Raw genomic sequence first — 18,143 nt, forward strand, 5'->3', positions numbered from 1 at the left:
TGAGCTCAGAGAAGAGGCCTGGACTCAAGCCTTCCTTTACTCCACCCTTCGCATTCCCCTTCTCTTCCCAGCCCCACAGCTGACAGGAAGAAGGAGTCTGAAGCCAAGAACATTCGAGGTGCTGGAGGTGGGGACTGGGGAACTGTCTTTGGAGCTGGGTTGGAGGCAGCTGGGTCTTAGTTCGAGTTTGCACTCGCGGGAATCTCTGTGAAGAGTTTCAGGTAGTTGGGGCCTTGCCACCCCTTCAGCTGAGGCTCCCTACCCTGGAGCTAGAGCTCTCTGCAGAGCTTGTCTCAGAGTGAAACTTGCTTGAGGGCAAGATTCTTCTGGATTGTATAGGAGTTTCTCTCTCTCTCTCTCTTTTTTAATTTAAATTTTTTAGTTTGTATTGGGGTACAGCCAATTAACAATATTGTGATAGTTTCAGGTAAACAGTAAGAGGACTCCTATCCATTCTCTCTCAAACTCCCCTCCCATCCGGGCTGCCACTTAACATGAGGCAGAGTTCCCCGTGCTAGACAGTAGGTTCCTGCTGGTTATCCATTTTAAATATAGCAGTGTGTATATGTCCATCCCTAAATGAGTTTCTCTATTTTTATTAAATGTCAGTTACTCTGTATTTGCATCCTTATTTGACCTGTCACAAATACAATATATTACAGTAATAAGAGCTAAGCCAGAGCTTGTGGTTTAAGACAGTGAAGTCTGATTGCAACTTAGAGACTGAGAAATTCTTTAAACTGGCTGAGATGAGTCCAGTGTCTTGGGGTCAAAAGGGCTTGACTTGAGGGGCAGAACCACCCAGGAGGTGGCCAGACTGACCCAGCAATTTCCTAAAAGGACCTGGAGCATGTTATCCCAGCAGCAGAGAGCATGGCTGGCTTTTGTGATTCTGGGTGCCACTAAGCAATTGTGGGCCAAACTGTCAGAAGTGGAAAAACATTTGGTTAGACCAGTTCTACTGCGGAGAGATCCACCCTGAACAGATCACTGGCACCACAGGAGGTAGGGAGGAACTGGCCAATGAGGTGCCAGGACAAGGCACCACAGGAAAGATCTGCTGAAGGTTACAGAGCTTAGGAAGAATGAAAAGTGACAGGCGTCCAGGGCAGCGCCAGTCTGGGGGCTGTTGAACTCTGTTGTATAGCTTGTCTGTTCTAAACACAGCTGCTGTGCAAAAGCTACAATTATTACCCCCACAGAATCTTATTGCAGCCTTCTTTTCTTTATTCCCTGTCTTTCTCCTTACCCAATTCCTCCTTGACTTCTGGGTCCAAGGTGTGGGGCCAGAGAGGGGAGGTCTGTCTGGGCGAGCTGACCCCAGGCCCTGGAAGCACTTAGGCATGGCGCCTTACCACTAATCACTGGGCTTAGCTGTCTTAAACAAGAGGTCCTTTGTCCTCTGAGATTCCTTCTATGATGACGAAATTCACCTTTCAACAGACTTAAGCAAAGACAAAAATTCTCCAGAAATTCACACTCAGAATATTTTAAATGATTTCACAAGATGGGTCACAAAGTTACTGTCAATTACCTTTATCGCTATGAGATACCATTTTCTGACCTCCACTCCAGGAATTTCCAGTTATATCATTTCATACAATCATTAGTTAATAAGTATGTTAAATAGGTATGATTACCCTGCTTCATTCATTCGTCACTCATATAACAAGTTCCTATGAGCCCTCACTGCTTGGCTAATGAGGATGCAAAGAAAAATAAGAAATAGTACCTGACCTCAAAGACCTCATAGTCTAGTGGAAGAAACAGAACATAAAATCATGTACACTACAGCGTGATGTATACAAATGACAGTGGCCAAGAGTGTTTTAATGGCATAACAGGAGAGGGGCATGTAACCCAGACTGAAGTGTGATGAGTGAATAGTTAGCTTTTTTGGAGGGAGATGATGTCTAACCTGAGCCCTAGTGACAGGTACTAATTATTTAGACATGTTAGGGGAATGGAAGAGAGCAAAGTTGAAGTTTGGTCCAGACAAAGGTAGAGTTATAGGGAAAGATCTGTGGAGACGCTCGGTCTGATCAGATCTTAAAACTGAGGACAGAGAGTGCTGTGAGCGAGTTGAGAGACTGAGCCGTGAGATGGGAGCGATAAGCATGGGCCAAGACATAAAAGGAATTCTTCCTTATGAAGAAATTAAGGTTCAGCAAGGTTAACTATGAGTCCATGGCCATACAACTGCAAGCAAGTACGTGAGTCAGGAGAGCCCCAGCTCTTTCCCCTACAGCCTGCTGCCTCCAGGCTTCTGATATCCAGTAGCAAAAACCTTTCACTGCTTTCCCAAGCAAGGCCCATCACTATCATGAATCTTTTCCACAGTATGTGTCTGTATTTCAGTATTTAATTCAGATTTTACACAGAAATAAAACATCTTGGTATTTAATTAAAAGTCTCAAACAACTGGCAGTACAACCTAAATAAGCTAAGGGGTTCAATTTTTGGAAAAACTAATCCTAAGGAAATGATTAAGGTTGTGTACAAAGATGGATGTACATCTTTGTGTACTAAGCTGTTGATCTTAGTGTTGTTTGCAGTAGTTCAAAGAAGACAATGTACATGTCCCATAAGGTAGTTTCCCATATACTAACAAATGGTAATGTAAATAATAAAATACTAAGTTTTAAAAAAAAATTGGTCAACCAAAATGTGGCTGTGCATTGAGAATTATCTGAATAATTCTTTACCTCAATAAAGCTTTACCCTAAGGTCCTACTACTGTCTGTCTCTTGATGGATGGGATTATAAGCATTTTAATTCTTCTTGCTTTTCTGTTTCTTTTTTACCCTGATTTTTCAATGAGCATACTAACTTTCTGAATGAGGGTAAAAGTTCAGAAACAAAACAGTGAAAGAAATTTCACTTTAAAGTGGCTGCCATATAAGTAGTCAAAATAGAGGCTTCTCTCAAAATGGTGCCTGTTCTCAAATATCAACTCCATTGCCCACTATCCCACAGTTACTACTCAATTTCTTTCCAACCTAAACAGCAATGATAATAGCTAACATGTATGAAAAGAATGTTTATCATTTACTAGGCACTAATATGGGGCTTTGTCCATGGCTCAGCAGTAAAGAATCTGCCTGCAGTGCAGGAGGTGCTGGAGATCTGAGTTTGATCTTTGGGTTGGGAAGATCCCCTGGAGGAGTGCATGGCTACTCACTCCAGTATTCTTACCTGAGAAATTCAATGGACAGAGGAGCCTGGTGGGTTACAGTCCATTGGGTCACAAAGAGTTGGACATGACTGAGTGACTAAGCACACAGGCACTAATGTAAATTTCACATGTACTAATTCATTGAGACCCTCAATGAAGTAGGTGCCATCACTATCCCCATTTGACAGATTAGCAAACTGGGCAGAGAAATGAAGTAACTTGTCCAAAGTCACAGAGTAGTAAGTGGTAGAAACAGGATTTGAATGGGGTGCTGTGAGTTAACAGCCCATGTACTCGACCACTATAAGCTCTTTAAGGCTTGTTTTTCAAAAGCCACCGTTTTGGAGTCATCTCGGCATTTCACATTTTATCAGCTAACTGTTGTGTGTGTTGGGAGTGGTAATGCAGACAACAGGATTGGCTGTTTCAGGGAAAAGCTGACTTTGGGTGAAGAGGACTTGTGAGAGCTGTTGGGGAGCTTTCAGGGGACAGATGAACAATGGAAACAGCTCAGAGACATGGATGGGGTTAGAAAGATAAGGTATAGAGCATCTGCGAATTGCATGAGGCTAAAAAAGATAGGTCCCTCTTTGGGGCTCAATGTGGAATGGGAGATTTGCACCCAAAAGGACACAATAGGTTCTTCTAATTCAGTGACATCAGTGACAGTCTATGTGGTCTGTAGTATAGTTAACCCAATACATAGTAGATGCTCAATAGCTATGAAGAATGAATTCTCTTATTTACAGCACCAGGCAGCTAAGCCTTGCTCCAATGAGTTAGCTAATAAAATATCAGTTAGCTAATAAGACATTCTAGGAAGCAAAGTCTTAACTTAGGGGGGGTGTGGCACAAACAATGCATGTGTTACTGTAACAGTTTCCCTGGACCAGCCCTGCTGCTGCTGCTGCTGCTGCTAAGTTGCTTCAGTCGTGTCCGACTCTGTGTGACCCCATAGACGGCAGCCCACCAGGCTCCCCTGTCCCTGGGATTCTCCAGGCAAGAACACTGGAGTGGGTTGCCATTTCCTTCTCCCTACACCCAAGTAAAACTGTGTGGTCACAGTAACCTCACTGACTGAAATGGGGTTGCCAGAGATGAGAAATGTTCTGATCAGTCTCTCCCAAGGTTCAACAAAGGAGAGGTTTACTCCACCCCTAATAGCCTACAAAGGCTCCCCAAGTCTGTCTGTGGGTGCCACCATAAACATGTTTGTTCATTTTTGTATTTGGAGGAATGTGGATTAGAGCCTTGTAAGCTGGGACAAGCAAATATCAAATTAAACATTCAGAAAAGAGGAATATCTTTGGTTTTGATTTATAAATAGCAATGAGTCAGTTTAACCAGATCCTTCTGCACAAATAATTCCCCCTAAGCAATTAGAGGAGAAAGGTATTGGAAAATTTGCACTGGGAATGTGCAACTAATTTTAAGACACAAAGGTTAGTATCCCTTGGAACCAGTTTCCCACTGAAGGCTAGTAAGTCATAATTCCTGCCACTCCGCCCTTCTCCAGTGCCCACAATTCTACATTTTGCACGTTATACCAGGCCTTCTGTTTCTTTTGCTACATTAGAATTTTTGATATGCAGTGTCTAGTAAAACATATGAATTAAAATTTCTCTGGCCTTGGTTATCCTTGTCCCTCAGTATAGCTAGAGCATCGCAGACAACTGTTTTGAGTTACACACCCTAACCAAAGATCAGCCATATTGAAGTAGCCTTGTGGAGGGCGGGAGGATGTCAGAGTTCTGTAAACCTGGGATTGATCAGCCCCAGACTAAGCCAGGCTGAGAGATGTATATGACTCTTAGGCTTTGGGTTATAGAGCCCAGGTTACCCTAGTGCCCACAGGAGTGAGTTAGCACTCAGGACTTGCGTGACTGTATGCCAGGGTATCTGGGAAGAAAAGGGTAAAAGGCTCCATGCACACTCAGGGATTAAGTTATATTGCTAAACCACAGTTCATGAAGCACCTATGATGTGCACAGCAGAGGTAGTGACCAGTTAGGGGGAGAACAGAGCTGAGTGGAGTCTAGCCTGTGGCTATTGTCGCTCCAAGTCAGCACCAAATAGCTGGAACCCAAACAGAGACTACGTGAACAGGGGTCAAGAACTCAGGCAGATGTCTGCTAGGGAAAGAGGGATGAAATCACAGGTCCTAAGTGACTTCTGCCAGAGTGGAGCTTGGCAAGAAGCCAAATTGAGTGTCAGCCTCTTATAGACTTCTTGCTGCTGGGCAGAGCTGGTCCCTAAACCTAGTCCGCAGGTGTTGACAAGCACACACACCTGGCTAACCATGGGGGTGTTGAAAGGGTGGGGGAATGAGACACTTCAGACAGGCAGATTAGCCTGAGTGATGGCTCACATGACCACTCATTTTGCGACTCAAAAGTCCTTTAGAGGTGCATTTTGTTTTTCAAAATTTGATGCTTAGGTTCTTTTTTAAAATTGAAGTGTAGTTGATTTACAGTGTTGTATTAATTACCACTGTACAGCGAGCAAAGTGATTCAGTTATACACATACTCTTTTTTAATATTCTTTTCCATTATGGTTTATCATAAGATACTGAATACAGTTCCCTGTGCTATACAGTAGGACCTTGTGGTTTATCCATCCTATATGTAAAAGCTTACATCTGCTAACCCCAACCTCCCATTCCATCCCTCCCCCAACCCCCTTCTCCTTGGCAACCACAAGTCTGTTTTCTACATCCTAGAGTCTGTTGCTGTTGCACAGATATGTTCATTTGTGTCATAATTTAGATTCCACAATCAGTGATATCATATGGTATTTGTCTTTCTCCAGTTGTTTTTCCAATTTTCAAATCCAGCTTCCATTATGTGATAGAATATAAATTCATTAGAATATTCTGGTAAGCAAAAAGAAGAAAATAAAATGCAAGGATAATCTCATCATCCAGACTTTTAACATTTTGATGTATATTTTATACATTGAAATATTACTTTCTTATAGAATCCTCAGCTCCACATGTGTCTCTTGATCCAATTTTACTTGGGATGGTTTCTGAAATATTTTTCTAAAAGATTTTCTGTTCAGCCAACACAGATTCACTACAGTGACCCTGATACACTGGGTTTCATGGCCTCCTATTAAGTAGCCCTTTTAAAAGGCATTATTATTCTTTAATGGGTTCTTTATAGAGTTTCTTTGAAATTCACAACCTGTCAGAACAGAATGGCCTCCAATGTGCTCACAGTCTTGCTGGGCAACATAGTGAACACTTTATAAATGAAGCAAAACTGATTCTAGAAAGAAGAGGCAGGAATGTAGAACAATCAAGGAAAGGGAAACTAAAGAGGGAGAAACACTGGAGTAATAAGCAGAAGGAGAGAGAAGTGAATTAGCACTACAGTTAGAAGGTGAGAAAAGATGATAAAGAAAAAAACAGTAAACATGAAAGGAAAGAGTGACTTAAAGGAACAAGTTTAGGTGTTCATCTCTTTCTTGTCCTTCATACACCTAGACATTAGTTTTCCCTTTATATTTCAGTAAAGACGTCTGGTGTAATGAAATGAGCCCATTACCGGAGGCTGGAAGACCTGGGTTCCAATCACAGATCTGCTATAACCTGCTGGAAGACCTTTGGACAAGTCTCTTCCCTTGTCTGGATCTCAGTCTCCCCACTTGTTAAAATGAAGGGCCCGGATTATGTGACATCAAATGATCCCTGTTGTGTCCCGAATGTCTCAGATTATTAGATATACACAGAATGTTTTATCAACCTGAAGTTTAAAAGAAAATTCAAACTACTATTTGGAATCCAGTTGTGCATCACGCACAGCACGTGGGTTTAGTGCTAAAGCATTACGTGGAAACAAACAATTATAATTGTTTTAATTATCCGAGTAGCTAGTAATTTCGACAGGACTTGGAAGCACTATCTTGAGAATGCTATTATTACACTGTCACTTTTGAACAGCCTTTCCAATATAGGCACAGTAATTTCAATGTCCCAGGAGTAGGGGCATTGCTATTAGGGAGGTAATCTTGTTTTTATTTTTTTTCTCTTTCCTTTGTATGAAGAGTAATCCTGAGCAATGAGAGTCTCTTAGACACCATCCAGCAAAGAGTATGAATCAGATGCAACATGTCCAGGTCACTGCCAGGCCAACCTAAGGCCTCAGGCAGTGACACATCATTCCCTTAGAGCTTGAAAAGGGTATCTGCTAGGTAGTATCATCTATCAGGGCCTACATGAGCTTTCTGATTCCAGAGTTCCCTTCTGAACATAGTTTAGTCAGTATCAACATGGCTGCAGGTAAAGAGGGTGGTATACAGGTATAACTGAATCATTTCACAGAACTGCAGAAATTAACGCAACATCGTAAATCAGCTACACTTCAATAGAAAAAAAGAGAGTAGTGGTCAGGCAGCTGCTCAGGTTGATTCTTCTAGGACCCCCCCAGGATAGCCACGTGGGCCGGAAATCTTTCTGAGCAGTTTATCTCAAGCAACTTTAAACCTTCCATCGATCACACAGGCAGTACTTTGAACTGCTTTATGTTTTCAGAAATAAAATAAAAACCAGTTGTAATTTGGTGTGAATTTCACACGTGCACACACAACTACAAGGCTTGTTCTCTCTGCTTACCACCATCAGGAAATCTTAAGTACCCATTTAAACTGTGCTTCCCTCCGGGGTTTATTGCTGAGTCCTCTGGGCTCTGGGGAAAGGGCCTCCGATGACTTCCTACTTACTCTTTGTTCTTTGATGTGTCTGACTGCACCTTGCTCTCCACCAGATGCTGAAAAACTAGACTGCCTGCAGAGAGGGCTCCATTTTAGAATGAACTGCAGCTACCTGGTAATTAGCCTCTCACCACTCTCAGCAGTTCTCTTTTTACCAGGAGTTCAACCCTCCAGGAAGGTTATAGTTTGGCCAATAATTTCTTCTGCCCTGCCCTGAAGGAGCTCTGTTTCCTAGTTCCCCGGGTGGTTTACACAGTGTAAGTTTGGGAAATCTGTTCAACTTCATTTTTAGAAAACTAGTTGTGTCTGACTGTATAGGTAGATGTATATGACATGGGTTTCATTTTTCTGTTGCTTGTTGCAATGTCAGAATATTTGCATTTTAAATGAACAATGAAAGGAGTAGTCCCGGGGTTTAACCCCTAAAGGGTTCTGAGGTCTCTGGATGTAGCCTGCAGATAATAGGAAAGGAGAAGGGAAGGGTCCTTCCTTGGGAAGGGTCCAAACTCTGCGAAGGAGGTGCGTGCCTATTGTTCCTTATAAATAGAGAGCTGGATGGAGGTGAGGGAATGTAGACCAAGATGCAGAACACGATTTCTTTATATTGCTGAAATTAAATCAGGATCACTAAAAACAGATTTTGCCTGGGAGTTCACTAAATAGTACCAAAATCAAAAACATTGCCAAATTTACTATTCTGCTCAGCACAAGTCAGATCTTCTCACTGGACAATTCCAGTTGATTCTGAGCTCCAAAATGCCATTCAGGATTCAGAATGTGAAGAGTAAAAGGAGAGATGGAAATTAGCCATCAGGGTGGCTGGAAGGGACTAGTTCACTATTGTCTCCATAAAGATGCTGAGTGGCAATGTGCTTAGGCTTCTGGATGAACTGACTCTGGGCCAGCGCTGGGGTGGGGGGGTGATTGGGGTAAGTTGCCAATGGGATAACACATGGCAAAGCTCTCAGCTGCTCCATAAAAGACTGAAAGTAATTTCCAGGTAGGTGACTCTAAAAGGAAGCCAGGAACACATCAGAGATGGGGTGTCAAAAAGATAATTTATATGTTTATGTCAGCAGAAAGCTCTTGATCTGACAAGCTGTGGTTTTCTTTCCAAAGGGTAGGAAGTGTCAAAGGAGAGGCTCAAGCGTGTCGTCATGGGTGAGGAATGTTCCCAGCATCCCCCCTCTCAAAGAGGTGGGTAAGGGAAGAACGCAGTAACAAGGGATGGTGGAAACGGAGTGAGGCAAGCGAAGCCCAGCTTATCATGTCACGTTATGTAAAGTTATCACGTTGTAAGGATGCTTCGCACTGCCAGTTGAGCCTTCTCATGCCGTCCTTGCTGTACATGTGGTTGGTGAGCCAATTAGTAAACAAACAAATATGTAAACCCTGACTCCGCCTAAAGGCAAAAGGGGAGCCAGCAAAGAGAGCACCTGGATATGCAGGCCTCCCTCTCTGTGACCTTTCAACTTCAACTGCACTTATTACCCTGGACACATGTCTCCCGTCTCACCTCTTTCTCATCTCACAGTCACTGCCCTCGTCCCCGCGACGATCTTCTCCATCTGAACTGATGCGCTAGCCCTGCCTGGTTGGCTCGTCACTGGTTTTGCCCCCTCCTCCATCCACTCCTTCCACTTTTGCTCCTCCAAGGATAGTCCTCACACCTGCAGCACTGGTCTCCCCTGGGAGCTTGTGAGAAACGTAGTTTCTCAGGCCCCACCCCACACTGACTGACTCTGAATCTGCATTTTTAACAAGAGCTCCAGGTGATTCATATGCACTTTCCTGTTTGGGACGCTCTGCCCTAACTACTGCCAGGACGGTGTTTCCAAAACAGAACTCTGGCCCTATCAATCCCCTGCTGAAATTCATTCAGCTACTCCACCCGAGCCCTGCCTTCAGGTATACGGCTTCACCTGACCCAAGGAGCCCGTCTTGGTGAGGTTCCTCTCACTTCCCCAGTCCCTGTACCTTCCTTACTCTTTAGGAATGCCACACTGCTAACAGCCTCATTGTCCACAGCAGGTTTACTAATCTTCTGCCTCTGACAGCCTTCTCTCACCCTCCTCTTCACCTGGCTAACTCTAACTCTTGCTTCCTGTTTTGGATGAAGTGTCCCCTCTGTGAAGAATCCATTATGCTACCCCCTCACCCGCCACTCTGGGTTAGCTACCTTCTAGGTGTGATGTCACATTACCCCTTGCACACATCCTTGATGAGCCCCAATCACAGTGATCACCTGCGAATGCGCCTGCCTTGCCTGCCAGCCTATGTATTCCTCGGTGGTAATGCCTGAGTCTTGTTCACCTCAGTATCCCTGGAGTCCAGGAAAGTACCTGGCACAGAACAGGCACTCAGTAAGGTGTGTTGAACTGAAAGAGTAGTAGAAAAGGGTCACAAAAGAGTAAAGGCATACGGAGCAGGAAAAGGGCGAATGCATCAAAAGTAAGCCTGGAGCCTCGGCTGGGGGAAATTACAACAGGCAAACAAAAGGAGCAAAAACAGACAATAAATGGAGAAAAACAAGCTCAAGGAGAGGTGAGGGGTTGACTTTTAAAGTGTTTAGTAGTGAAAAGGTTAAGACTGGTGAGGCAGTTCTCTCCATCCCTGGCTTTTTGTGAGGTTGTTATGGTTGAGCTGTACCTATTAAAATGTGGAATCAGGGTGAAAATGACTGAAAGGCAACTCATTCACTTGCTGCTGGAGGAATGATCATCAGACATGGGTGTCTTTGTGGGTAAACTAATAATCATGTCTGTGATTCTTAATATTCCTGATCTTGAATATTCAAATAAATGCTGCCCTCGTCAAAACAGACCCAAAGCTGTCCAAATGCAAATAGCTAGGTGACCATCCCTCAGAATTTGCCCAGGACAGTGTTTGTCCAGTCCTGGTTTACACCTGATGTGACAATGTAATAATTACTAGTGCCCCATCAACCCTCAAAAGTGTCCCAATTTGGATGATAAATTCCATGGTCAACCTGTAAACAGTCAACATTTCTTGAGCTCTTCCTTTGGACCAGATGTTGTATAAGGTATTTGACATGAATAGTTTCATCATTAATAGATGCTTGTTATGATCCTTCTTTAGCATGAAGGTGCAATAGATAGGCCAGAAAATTCACCCTGTAAAATTCAGTGGTTTTTAATATATTCACTGTGTTGTACAACCATCACAACTATCTAATTCCAGAATATTATCATCCTTCCCAAGAGAAAACCCCAAACTAATTAGTAGTCACTCCCTGTTCCCCTCTCCCCAATCCTTGGCAACTACCAATCTGTCTCTATGGATTTGCCTATTCTAGACATTTCATAGAAATAGAATCATATAATATGTGGCTCTTTTGTGTTTGATTTCTGGCAGTACTGTTTCGCAGCTGAGGAAGTGAAGGCTTAGAGAGATTAAAGAGTCTGCCCAAGGTCACCCCTCTAACAAGAAGAGGGTCAGACCTAGATCCACGTGTGTCTGGCTTCAGGGGCCACATTCTTGTGCTGCCCACCATGGCGTGCTGCCTCCTCCTATATGCAGGTTTTCAGGACATTTTTGGAACTCCTTTTTGGCCTTCTTTCCAAAATGACTCACAGATCTTCATAAGTTGAGAGTGGATTTAATGTTTGGAAAGAGTACAAAGTCTTAAAGAGCAAGTATGGTAACGAAAGTGGGTTATCAAGTTGGGTCGTTGTTATGGACTGAAATATGTCCCCTCCACCAGATTCATATCAGCTCAGTTCAGTGCAGGGCTTTCCTGGTAGCTCAGATGGTAAAGTATCTGCCTGCAGTGTGGGAGACCCAAGTTCGATCCTTGGATTGGGAAGATCTCCTGGAGAAGAAAATGGCAGCCCACTCCAGTATTCTTGCCTGGAGAATTCCATGGACTGACCATGGGACTGCAAAGAGTCGGACACGACTGAGCAACTAACACTTTCACTTTCAGTTCAGTTCAGTCACTCAGTTGTGTCCGACTCTTTGCAATCCCATGGACTGCAGCATGCCAGGCTTCCCTGTCCATCACCAACTCCCAGCGCTTGCTCAAACACATGACCATCAAGTTGGCAATGCCATCCAACTACCTCATCCTCTGTTGTCCCCTTCTCCTCCTGCCTTCCATTTTCCCCAGCATCATGAGTCAGTTCTTCACATCAGGTGGTCAAAGTATTGAAGCTTTAGCTTCAGCATCAGTCCTTCCAATGAACATTCAGGACTGATTTCCTTTAAGATTGACTGGTTTGACCTCCTTGTAGTCCAAGGAGTCTTCTCAACTCAAGAGTCTTCTTCAACACCACGGTTCAAAAGTATCAATTCTTCAGTGCTCAACTTTCTTTATGTCCAACTCTCACATCCATACATGACTGCTGGAAAAACCATAGCTTTGACTAGATGGATCTTTGTTGGCAATGTCTTTGCTTTTTAGTATGCTGTCTAGGTTTGTCATAGCTTTTCTTCCAAGGAGCAAGCATCTTTTAATTGCATGGCTGCAGTCACCGTCTGCAGTGATTTTGGAGCCCAAGAAAATAAAGTCTGGCACTATTTCCATTGTTTCCCCATCTATTTCCCATGAAGTGATGGGACCGGATGCCATGATCTTCGTTTTCTGAATGTTGAGTTTTAAGCCAGCTTTTTCACTCTCCTCTTTCACTTTCATCAGGAGGCTGTTTAGTTCCTCTTCACTTTCTGCCATAAGGGTGGTGTCATCTGCATATTTGAGGTTATTGATATTTCTCCCGGCAATCTTGATTCACATGTTGAACGGCTAACCCTGATCCCCACGTGACTCAGGTGACTGTATTTTGAGATGGAGCTTTTAGGAAGTAATTAAGGTTAAATGAAGTCATAAGGGTGGGGTCCTAATATAAGACTGATGGCTTTATAGAAAGAGGAAGAGACAGGTCTCTCTCTGTCTCTGTCCCTGTCTCTGTCAAGTGAGGACACAGAGAGAAGGTAACCATCTGCAAATCAGAAAAGAGGTCTCACCACAACCTGAGCATGCTGGCACCCTGATCTCAGACTTCCAGCCTCTAGAACTGTGAGAAATAAATCCCCATTGTCTAAGCCTCCCAGACTGTGCTGTTTTGTTATAGCCGCTGGAACTAGTACGGTCATATTTTGGGATTAAAAAATGAGGCATAACCATAAAGCCAGAAGAGTGAGTGATTATTCTCTGTGACTTCAAGAACAATTTCCTGAGGGGAGCGTGAGAAGTATTCTGAATGTGGGAATCAGCATTGGAAGCAGGAGAAGCATCTATAAAACTCTTTGTATGGCATTGTGTATAATGTGTATTGTATTTCTCTGGAAAATGTAACAAGTATAAGGAAAAATTAAAATCTCCTATTATGCTATTGTTAATAATATGCTGTATTTTGTTCCAGTTTATCCTTCTCTGAAGCCTTAATTGTATAGCCTATATTTTTTTGAAGTAAACAATCAATATGTGGGTACATTAGGTAGAATCTGTTATCTAATGTGGTCAAAGGTGGTTGTTGGTCAGTTAACTGATAAAATATGCCAAAGCAGGAATCACAATAATTATGTATATTTGCACACAAACACCTTAAACTTTTTAGTTTGGCATAAAACATATATATTTATATTCATATGTGGAGTTTTTGAGGCAAGGTCAAGGGTTTTTGAGTAAGGGCTTCTGATTGGTGTTTCCATTTTTCTTCTCTGACACCCACTCATAATGCATCATCTATGATTGCCAGTATTTGTTCATTTAACATAGAAAAATTTGAGTACAGAATCCTTCCAGATTTTTATCCCCCAATATTTTACTGCTGTCATACCCCCAAACTAATGTGATAGCATATTTGGGGGGGTTCCCCCCTTACTGATTTTTTTTTGCAAAGTGATCAGCTTAGTTTTCATAGAAACCCCTTTTGTTATTGTGATCCTAATTCTTGTGATATACAATTTAATTAAATTGTGTAATTATAATATAAGTAGAATTGTCAAAAATATATTCAAGAAAATAATTATTAGTAAGCCTGAGACTCAGTCAATGGATATAGATGTGCAAAGTCATATCAGAGTAGCCTGCTAGCCATGATCTTTCATCATGACATAAGCATCTGTCAATGTTTTAAAGGGGGAACGGAAAGCATCTTCTGTGCATTGTTGAGTTAAAGTTGATTAAGATAGTTTCTTCAATCCTAAAGCACGACAGTGCCAAAGAATGTTCAAACTACCCAACATTTGTGCTCATTTCACATGCTAGTAAGGTTATGGTCAAAATCCTTCAAGCTAGGCTTCAACAGTATGTGAACTGAGAACTTCCAAATGTACAAGCTGGGTTTAGAAAAGGCAGAGGAACCAGAGATCAAATTGCCAACATTTGTTGGATCATAGAGAAAGGAAGGGAATTCCAGGAAAACAACTGCTTCAGTAACTATGCTAAAGCCTTTGACTGTGTGGATCACAACAAACTGTGGAAAATTCTTAAAGAGAGGGAAATACCAGACCTCCTTACCTGTCTCCTGAGAAATCTGTATGCAGGTCGGGAAGCAAAAGCTAGAACCTTACATGGAACAAAGGACTGGTTCAAAATTGGGAAAGGAGTACGACAAGGTTCTATATTGTCACCCTGCTTATTTAACATATATACAGAGTATATCATGTGAAATGCCAGGGTGGATGAATTAAAAGCTGGAATCAAGATTGCTGGGAGAAATATCAACAACCTCAGATATGCAGAGGTTGATAACACTCTAATAGCAGAAAGTGAAGAGAAACTAAAGAGCCTCTTGTAGAAGGTGAAAGGGAGTAAAAAAGCTGGCTTAAAACTCAGCATTCAAAAAACTAAGATCATGGCATCCAGTGCCATCACTTCATGGCAAATAAAAGGGGGAAAAGTGGGAGCAGTGACAGATTTTATTTTTTGGACTCCAAAATCACTGCAGACAGTGACTGCAGCCATGAAATTAAAAGACATTTGCTTCTTGCAAGGAAAGCTATGACCAACCTAGACAGCATATTAAAAAGAAAAGACATCACTTCGGTGACAAAAGTCCATATAGTCAAAACTATGGTTTTCCCAGTAGTCATGTATGGATGTGAGAGTTGGACCATAAAGAAGGCTGAGCACCGAAGAATTAAGGCTTTCCAATTGTGGTGCTGGAGAAGACTATTGAGAGTCCCTTGGACAGCAAGGAGATCAAACCTAAAGGAAATCAACTCTGAATATTCATTGGAAGGACTGATGCTGAAGCTGAAATTCCAATACTCTGGCCATCTGATGCGAAGAGCCAACTCATTGGAAAAGAACTTGATGCTGGGAAAGATGGAGAGCAGGAAGAGAAAGGGACAACAGAAGTATTTAAGATGGTTGAATGGCATTATTGACTCAATGGACATGAGTCTGAGCAAACTCCAGGAGATAGTGAAGGACAGGGAAGCCTGGTGTGCTGCAGTCCAGGGGGTTGCAGAGTCAGACACAACTTAAAGACGGAACAGCCACAAGAGAGTTTCTACTGTCCCTGCTTACTTAAGAAAAATCTAAATATGTACAGACTAAAAAGGTAAAGTTCCCTTTAATCTAATCCCCTCTCCAGAAATAATGCTGTTAACAGTTTGGTGTGTATTCTTCCAGACTCTTCTATCTATGTACATTACTTACTGCTTGCTATGTGCCAGGCACTATCCTAAGCCCTTGATGTGAATTATCTTGATTAATCCACACAACAATTCTATAAAATAATACTATTATTATCTCCATTTACAGATGAGTAAACCGAGGCTCAGGAAGGTTCAGTAATTTGCCCTAGGTCACATAGTGACTAATTTGTTCTTCCTCTTGAAAGGACTGTTGTGCTAATGAACACGAATCAAGTTAAATGTTTGGATCTATTCATCTATTTATTCAGTAAGCGTTTATTTAATGTCCGCTCTTTGCCAGTCACTGTATAGAATGCCAGCTACTCAGACACAGGCCTGAATAAGGGAGATCAATCTGTGAGCTAAATGATTTGCCCCAATTCAAAAAGTTAGTCAATAGGTAGAGCAAGATTACAGTCCAGGCTTGTTTAACCACCTGTTCTTTGCCCTACGTGAAGCTTTGGTAGACTGTTTTTTTGGAGAGAGACAAGATCGCTTGAATAAGTATCGTTTGCATGAGAAAATGAGTTTGAATCTCCAAGAAATCAGTGTCCAATGCTTAAGGCCAAGTTTGTAGACTGGAGATTATAAATACATGTTTTGAAAAGTTTTAAATTAAATTATATGTGTGTGTGTGTATGATTTTTCTTAAGGCAAATACTGCTTGACTGTAATCCAAGGGAGATGAAAGTAAGGCAGCGTTCAAAACTGGAGTTTCTATTTCTTGAGTGAGAGGGCCGGTGATAAAGTATTTAGATCCTAAGGAGCTTGATTAGAATGTTGAAAAGTGTCAGCTTAAACAAGAGCAAGCAATGGAAAAGAGAATCAGAAGTCCAGAAAAAATAGGAAAGTTGTAAACAGAGATATTATGAGAAAATAATAAAGATTGAAGAATTGGTTGAAAAAAAGTAAAGGCTGCATGTTAAGACAGAACCAAGACCTTACCTATTGTGCAACACATTCCACTAGGCTGGCCAATTTCAATGTACACTATGGAGGGTTGAAGGGAAATGCCTCTCCCAGAGATGGGGGTGGAGAACTTGAGCCACGTGAGCCCCTGACCTCTGAGTGCACAAATGCCAAAGGCTTTTAGAGCCAGTTGGCAAGATATACAGGGGTGGACAAATCAGGGGCTTATTCTTGTAAACGTGGTATGGAATCTTACAGAAGCGAGCAAAAAGGCAGCCTGGATTGGAAACCTTACAGGAACGGCTATATATTCTTTGTGACTGCAGAAACATTTAAATATACAAACACATGGAATGTGGCAGCATTGATGCGGAGGATTAAGCACCCCAATGGAAAAAGAAAAAAGAAAAAAAATGAGAAGGAAAAAGGAAAGTCTTGAGTTTCTTAAATTGTTTGCAAAGAAACTGGAGTCTATGATGGAATTTGGTGCCCATGACTGAAATGTTTCTTTGGTGTTGGAAAAAGTCTTGCTGTCATCTCTCTCTCTCTTTAGAATTTTTTTTAATTCATAATAAAAATCCTGTGGCAGCTCCTTGTCTGGAGGACTTTAAAAATAGGAGCGAGTTCATCTGTCTGGAATGGTCTGTGTCAGCACTTGCCCTAGGCAAGGTTGCCACAGAGAGAAAAACACCCCCTCCCTCCCCCCTCCCAGACACCCCTCCCCACTGCCCCCCAGTGCCTTTTAAGCCCCCAAACCACCTCCCCTCTGTGGGCTGGCCCCCTTTTCCCAGACCACAGCTCCAGTGAGACCTCCCACATAAAACCAAACCCCCTTGTTTCAGCTCTCTCTCCAGGTGCTAAGGAGGCAGCAACTATCACCCTTTGCGGCCTATTTGCATTTAAAACCAGGACCCTGGTTAACCCTCATGAATTTCAAGTTGGTGGAGATTTGGACCATGTAACCAAGCAGAGAGAGGTCCAAGCAAGAGGGGAGTGTTTTGAGTCCTTGGGGGAAGCGGGTGGGGGATGTTGCCTTCCTGGAAGCTATTAAATCCCAGATGTGAGTTCTGTTCAGTGTGAGACTGCCTTGAGGAGAGTGTTGGGCGGGGGTTGGGGGTTGGGGTGGGGGTGTCTGGACTCTCTGACCTCTCAAGGTTGGCATTAATTCTATGGGTCGGTGATTTCCAGCTATATTCCCTGAGCCCGGCTTCCTTCGCAGCACCAGAGGCACCTCGTGACTTGGCTTTAACTAGGGGTTTTCAACAGCGTGTCTTTGTGCCTATCAGCCAGGGCCCAATTTTCCCATCACTGTCCTCCCCGCCACTGCAACCCTCAGCTTCAGCCCCACTCTGCTCAGATTTGCAGCTCTACACAGCTCCCGTTCTCAGAGAAGCCTGAGAAAGGGACTGTTTCGTGCTCACAGTGTGAAGGGACTTTATGAAGAAAGAAATAATACGTGTGGCTTTGCAGGAAACGAGTATGTTAGACGCAGATTTGGTGGAAAAAGCTGCAAAATGAATTCTCCTGGCGGAGCTCGGAGGAGGAAGTTGGTCAATTTCATGTTGGAATAACCCACATTCAAGAGCCCCTAGTATGTGCCAGGCTCTGAGTTAGATCCGGTGAGTAACAAGAAAATTAAAGCAAGGCCCCTGGTATGAAGGAATTCAGTCTAACAGGGAAGATAGACATCCCATGTGAGAAAGGTCATGTTTGAGGTAAGCAAGAGTGTCTGGGAGCATG

At 42.8% G+C, this 18,143-nt stretch overlaps 1 protein-coding gene across 2 annotated transcripts in view; it reads left to right on the forward strand.

The window, feature by feature from the left end:
• Positions 1 to 18,143, forward strand: part of FRMD7 (FERM domain containing 7) — a 61,742-nt gene that overhangs the window by 15,595 nt on the left and 28,004 nt on the right. The gene's annotated exons all lie outside the window — the stretch shown is intronic.

Source organism: Ovis aries, chromosome X (genome assembly GCF_016772045.2).
Source record: "Ovis aries strain OAR_USU_Benz2616 breed Rambouillet chromosome X, ARS-UI_Ramb_v3.0, whole genome shotgun sequence".
NCBI lineage: Eukaryota > Metazoa > Chordata > Mammalia > Artiodactyla > Bovidae > Ovis > Ovis aries.